Source organism: Ursus arctos, unplaced genomic scaffold (assembly GCF_023065955.2).
Source record: "Ursus arctos isolate Adak ecotype North America unplaced genomic scaffold, UrsArc2.0 scaffold_33, whole genome shotgun sequence".
NCBI classification, from domain to species: Eukaryota; Metazoa; Chordata; class Mammalia; order Carnivora; family Ursidae; genus Ursus; species Ursus arctos.
The window spans coordinates 9,209,493-9,216,629 of record NW_026623019.1 but is presented as its reverse complement, the minus strand read 5'-3'; positions in this window follow the sequence as shown (position 1 = coordinate 9,216,629).

The following is a 7,137-nucleotide window of genomic DNA, read 5'->3' as shown; positions in this document are numbered from 1 at the left end:
GGGAGAATTATTAGGCTCTACGTTTTGAATGGAGGAGTGTTAAAGAATTTTTGTATATATTTTAAAATCACCATAATGGGGTACCTTAAGATTCTGTATTTGTTGTCTTGATGGGCTGCCCTGAGTCCCTCCCAGTGGGTTGGGCCAGTCAACCTCAAGTAATATCTATAACCCAGTTCCTGGGGGGACCATGGCACACCCCTGGGAAGCCCTAGCCTAAAAGTAGTTCTCAGCTGGCCATCTTTTGTAAGGGACAGGAAACCAAACTCAACTCAGTGTTTTCAAAGGGTGTGGTGGAGTTTATAGGCTCACATAACAGGACAACCTGTTGGTTCAGACACAGCTTGATTCAGGACCCACATAGCATGTTCTGGGTCCATTTTTCATCTCTGCTTCCTCTTGGTTGGCTCCCTTCTCAGGCTTTCAGCAGTGGCCCCTGAAAATTCCGGCTCATCCCTCAGGATGGCAGTCCATCAGGCAGTCCTGAGCCTCACAACCTCATCCATTCCAGAATTCTCAAGAGAATCTCTTGGGTTCATTCTAATAGGAGTGGCTTATGCTAACCAAGGTTCTCCCCTCACCCTAGAAGCAGGCTCAAACCACATGGCTAGTGAGAAAGGGACTAGAAGTTCCTCAGGGAACTGGGAAGACAGGGGAAAGGAAGCAAAGCAAACCATGGGAGGCTCACTACCAAACATTTTGCTCTAACACATTCAGAAGAAGGAGCTTGTGTGGAGATCAGGACGACAGTTTCTTTCATATCATGTTCACATCCACTGACCCAGCAGGACCATCCCCAGGAGGGGAGATGAAGGGGAAAGGCAGTATGAGAAGGAGGGCCCAGGGCTTGGCATATACTGAAGCAAAGTGGGGACTGGACAGATGGAAGTGGGATATGTCACTGTACCAGTCATTCATCCTCTGAAGTATCTTCCAACAATGGTGCACATGATCAGGAATCAGAACTACGGAGCTGGGGGTGGGGGAGGGGCCCTGGTGGGAGAGTGAGGGACGGGGAAATGGAATACCAGGTTTGAGTGGAGAAAGTCAAACATTGGAATTGTGCCTTTTGCTCATCGCTGTATCCCCAGAGCCTGGCCCATAACGGACACTCAGTGGATGTTTACAAACAACCAAAATAATGAATGAAGGTGGCCACCTGTGATGATTTCTTCCAGACTGTTCCTTTTCTGTAGCTCCGAGCTAAAAGCAGTCGATCAGGGTCCATTGGCCCCAGAGGAATGCCTTTCCATTCACTCTAGACTCTCTAGTGTCGATGCGTGGGCAGGAATTAAGAGGATTTCCTCCCCTTCCTGGTGCTATTCCTTGACTCATCCTAAACGGTATCCTTAATCTTAAACCTAACCTAACAGAGTCTGATTAAAAACCCCAAATCTCCAATGGTCACTAAGTTTGCAGTCATAGAATTTGTGGAGGAAATGCAGGATAGTCTTGGTTGAAAACTCTGCGGAGAGCTGTCTGACCGTGTTCCTGACCCCACAGCCTCGACCCTGCAGCACCTGGGGGGCACAGAGGGAGGGACACTGCTCTCTCTGGAATGATGCTACTGAATCCAGCCCAGTTCCTAGTCTGACGGTGATCTCTGTGGCATTGGCCTGGCAGCTGAATGGCTTTCACCTTTGCTATTTTCCTCACACACTGGAAGATGGCAATCACCAGCATCGAGGATAAGGGAGTGATTTTCCAGGTGGTATAGCTCCGCAGGATACAGTTGAGAAGTCGGCTCTTGTCCTTTATCAGCTCCTTTATGCAGTGAGAGAACATGACACGGATGAATACATTCCGTACTGATAACAAGTTCTGTTATCCAACAGGATCGTCAGTCAGGGTTATCAGTGAGATGATATAATAATAATAATAATAATAATAATAATAATAATAGAAGACCATGTGATTGCCAAAAGTCTCTGAACCAAGGATCAGAAGTCCTGGGTTCTAGCCCTGCAACTCTGGCCAAGTCACTACACTGCTCAGCTTCGGGGTTTTTTAAAAACTGTGAAATAGTGATAAACGTGCTCTGTCTTCTTCCGACCTGCTGAGGAAATCCAGTGAGATAATGAATGCGTGGGGCTGGTTTTGGAACCTGCGAATGGCTGCCCCCAGTATAAGGAAGCACTGTCTACACCGATCACCTTCAGAAAGTTTGGCCAGCCCCCCCCCCCCGCCCCGCCCCAGGCGGCATCCCTCGCTGGCAGCATTCATCAAAAGGAGGCCAAAGGTGGACGCAGGACAGGGGCCTCATTTCCCAGTAAATAAACGCCTGGTCTATTTAGCTTGAAGTGCCCGTTGATGCCGGCTGGCAAAGGCCCACAGCGAAGGCCTTCAGGGGAGAGGAAAGCAAGCGTATCAGTGGAACAGAGAGGGTACACGGTGGCGCCTGGAAACCTGATCCGACCTGGCTTCCCTCCCTTCTCCAGTGCAGCGTGTTTCCAGTGCATTCCTCTGGAAGGTAAATACACGGATTCCAACAGCCCACCAGTGTACCCCCCAGCGTGTAAGTGCTCCCCGAGGGTATCAAAGCACACTGACTCCCACTTGAAACAAAGCTACCGAGCAGCGAGTTTACCCCGTAGTCATAAGTAACAGAGAAGACCAGGTGCCGATAATGGACGTACAATAACTGTTCGGAAGCGTGGGCTTTGTCTGCAGCCTCGACCACTCCACTCCCTCGGCTCCGACTTTGCAACCAGACCTCCGAAGTCTCTAGATGCATATGAAGCCGAAGGATTGTGTGGGGCCCAGCAATTGATTAAGAAACTCAATGGCCGGATCCACCGAGAATTGCGCACAGGGCACCCCAGCAAGCACAGCAGTTTAAATGCGGCTGCGAGATCCGGCAAGCCCTGGGGTTTAGTGCGCATGCGCACAGGGGTGTTGTCGGTGGGGCTTTTTCGTTTTCTTGTGGATTTGGGGTTTTTTGTTTTGGGGACTTCTTTTTGGTTTTTTTGGCTTTGGGAGCAGAAAACTGTTTCAGCCTGTCTCCCTGTGAGTAGCTGGAATTGAGAAAGGAAGACGCGCGGTGCAGCATGACCCGAGGGACTGAGGCAGGCTCCGGGGTCTGTTTTCTCCGGAGCTGTGACGCTGCAGGAGAAGGAGTCCAAGTGGAAACCAAGTAAGGTAATATCCTGAGACATGGGCATGGCCCTAAAATCTTCCCGGGCCCCCTCCCACTAGAGGAGCCCAGACGGTGCAGCTCAACGTGCCTTCAGAACGAAAGGGTAAAAGAAACTGGGGGGCTGGGCGTCGTCCAGTGAAGTTTCTCGAGCAGAACCCCCACCCGTACCAAGCTTGGTGTTCACCTGCCTGAGCGCTGATTCTCATGGCGAACCCACAGCGCTGAGAGGCTGAGGGCGACAGCATTTCCCTCAGATGAGGAAGTAGAACCCAGTCTCCGCCCCAAGAGAACAGCCCCACTCGAGGGGGTGCGCATGTGTGCACACAGCGGGCGTGGTAGTTTGGGGGTGCGCCGCCCTCCGTTACCCCTGAGCTCTGGCGGGAACCTAGCCCCAGGCTCACCCCCCAGTGTGCACGTGCTTCTCGAAACTTTCTCCCCTTTTCCACCCACCCCTCACTGCCTTCTCCCGCTCTAGTTTTATCTCTGTACAAGATTGTTCCCCCAAAATCCCATCCCCCCCGCCCCCACCGCCCCTGGATTGGAAGTTCTGTGTGGCCAGCAGCTCTCCCTCTTTTTGACGGTGAAGAGTGGACACTAGCCATCCTGGGTAGTGAAGACAGTCCTGCTCACAGTGGGCGTGGGGATTCTTGCCATGTAAACCAGACACAGGAGAAATGAAATTCTCCTTCAGCTAAACGATGCCAAGGTTATCATTTTGCCAAGAGCTGGTCCAAGTCGCGTTACTAGAGGACATAGCATTTCTTCAGATAACTGGAGACACCTGTGGCCGGACGATCTTAAAGCGCTCTTGGTTGAAGTTGCTTGTTCTTTACCTAACAAATGAAAAACATCTACCACAGTGCTCACTGGAAGGAACCCGCCCTGGGATCTGATTACCCACCAAGGTCTACCTACTGGGCTAACCAGGTTTTCTGACAAAGCTGGGCACAGGAAAGCCCAGGGCACCAGCAAAGGTGGTAAATGTTGGAGTTTGCAAGAACGTACCAGGAAAGAATCTAGGAGGGACACTCTATACTGGGGCAAAGAGATGGGGTTTCCCAAGAGGGGTAAGGACACCAGACTGAGGGTGGGAAGAAGGAACTGTAAGGGGTAGGATGCAGAGAGGGGTGGGGCACACACCGAGGAGGGAGGTCAGGAGATGGGGCTATCCCCATGGGTATGCCTCCTGGGGAGAGCCTAAGTCGGCCATCTTCCCTGAAGTGGGACAGAATCGAGTAACATAAAGTCACACTTTCTGGTCCTTCTTCACTCAGCTGTTCTATGAGGTTAATGGCATTTTAGTAGAATGCATTCTAACAAATAAATAAAATCTTAAAAAAAAATAAATAAAAGAATGCATTCTAAATTGCCATTGTAGGCGGGTGTTGCCACATGAGGACATGTGCACCAGCCAGCAAGGAACGAGACCCACTCCCTGTGCACAAGGAACAATAAAAAGAAATCTGATCCCCGCACCCTCCTCCCCTTCTGCTTCAATCAGACGTAGCAAGAAATGCCCTCTGTGACTAAAAAGAAGGGGCCCTTCTCCTCTTGGGCCAACTTATATCCCCAGAGGCCCAGGCATGGTGTTGTACATAACTATTGACACCTCATAAATAGTTGATAAAGACAAGCATTTCTGTCAGGTTATATGGCCCACCTTATCCACAGGCCCTTGTTGAGAGCCTGCCCTGCCCACAGTCTCTGGAAGGGGCTGTTGTCTCTTCTGAAAGACAGGTGTCTGCTGCTCCTCGCACACCTGACCGAGGAAACCATCTGACTGACCTGAGATCCTGAGGGCCAGACATTACCTCAGGCCCTGAGTTTCTCTCCTTTCCACTTTCCTGAGGTGTAGTTACCTTCATTACTGTGAGGTTTCTGACTCTTGACCATACATTCCTCTTTTTTATGAGGTGGCTTGAGTGGGTTTCTGCTTCTGTGCACCGAACAGACTCTATCAGGACCTAATTGTTTTACGGGGATGCTAAATGTAGGAAAGATTTTCCTCTTTCTCCCCTTGAATCAGGTTAACCTTTGGTCCCCAGAATACAGTGAGGTGACGTGGTGTGAGTTCTGGCCTCGATCTTAAGAAGCTTGCCAGCTCCTTTTTTCATCCTCTTGGAGCTCTGAGCCATTGTAAAAAGAGGTCTGGCTACATTGACCCTCTACATAATTGCAGGACCCAGTGTAAAAGGAAAATGCAAGGTCGCTATTTAAAAAATTATTGAGAATTTCAAGATGGTGACAATGGAGCATTAAACCCACAGGGGCCCCTCTGGGTGTGGGACCCTGTGCATGTGTTGCATCCCTATGAAGCCAGCCCTGCTGACCACCCTGATGGTGGGACTTCATGGAAAGACAGATCCATGGCCTGGCCCTCGCTCTTCCAGCCATCCCAGCCAAGGTGCCTGACCCGGGAGGGAAGCCATCTTGGATTTCCAGCCCCAGTGGAGCCTTCTAGGGGGAGGCATGAGTGCACAGGGGACTCCAAGTAAGACCAGCAGAAGAACCACCCAGCTGAGCCCAACCCAGATTGCCGAACCATGAGCCGAGACGTGTTCTTCATTAAAGCTCTCATGACAGATGGCGTAGTCCCAAGGGCCTCTTACTTGGGATGGTTTGTTATAGAGCCACTGGTAACTGAAACAGGAGGAAAGGGTATTCACAGCCACAGGATACCTGCTGTTCTCCAGGCTGCGTGCTGGTGCTCTGTGTGTGGCCACCTCGCCTGACCCTCAGGACAACCTGGCCATCGCTCCTGTTTGCAGGCGAGGCAGTAGCAGTTCCATGAGGGAGGGACTGTCCCCCCAGTAAGTGGCAGCGGCAGAATTTGAACCTGAGTCTGACTGATTCCAAGACCTGTATGGTGTTCCTACAATAGAACAAAGAAGGATCCAGGGAAGGTACATGGACCTCGGAGACTGTTGGGTCGGCATCTGGTTCCGTCATTCCCACCTTTCCTCACAAATCCCAGAGTTGAAATGTCAGCCGGGGAAGCGATCCCTGATGGGGCACCTTCCCATCACAGCTCAGTCAGTGTCTACCGTAATTCCTGTGCTCCTGGATGTAGCCTTCAGTGGGGCTGCCCCGGTTTCCTGATGGGGATAATACTAAGAACATCACAGGTGATTAGCTAGGGTTAGTCACCGCTGATTTATGTTCCTATTATCCCCCACCAAACCTCAGGCACCTGTGGTCAACAGGGAATGACGTGGGAATGCGTCCCGGCGTGCATTCTGGGATCTTGCACACGGTAGGCACAAGAATTGATTTCAACAGTAGATGAAACCAGAGTTCGTTAAGAGGCTGAAAATCTGTCCCGATATGATGACATCTACTAAAAAAAATAAAAATAAAAAAAAAAAAAAGACTTTCTGTTTATGTTATTCACGGTTTTGAATTTTCTTTACCAAGCCTTCTTGAGTGTCTTCAGGGGTGAGTGAGTGTGTAGGCAGGTGCCTGTCTGTCTGTCTGCCTGTGGGTGGTGAACTCAGCACACTAGGTCAGCCAGGAGATCGAGGTTAAATGCTAAGTCAGCCTTAAGCAGAAGAATGACATCCCCCAGCACAGAGCAGGTGCTGGGCAGGAAAGCAGTGTGGACCAGTGTTTATGATCACAGATCTGGAATCAGATCCCGAGGTCCAGTGCCTAGGTCTGCTTCTCACTCATTGGTCATTGCGATGGGCTGAGTGTGTCCTCCCCAAATTCCTATCTTGACTCCTAACCCCCAGCGTGATGGTATTTAGAGGTGGGGCCTTTGAGAGGTAATTAGGTCATGAGGGTAGAGGCCTCAGGAATGAGACTCGTGTCCTTATAAAGGGGAGTTCTTGCCCTCTCTTTCCACCGTGTGAGGACACAGCAAGAAGTAGGCCATTGGCAAGCGGGGAGAGAGACCTCACGTCACACTGAATCTGTGGTATCTGGGTCTCAGACTTGCAGCCTCCAGACTGTGAGAAATGAATGTCTGTTGTCTGTAAGCCCCCGTCTGGGTTATTGACTTT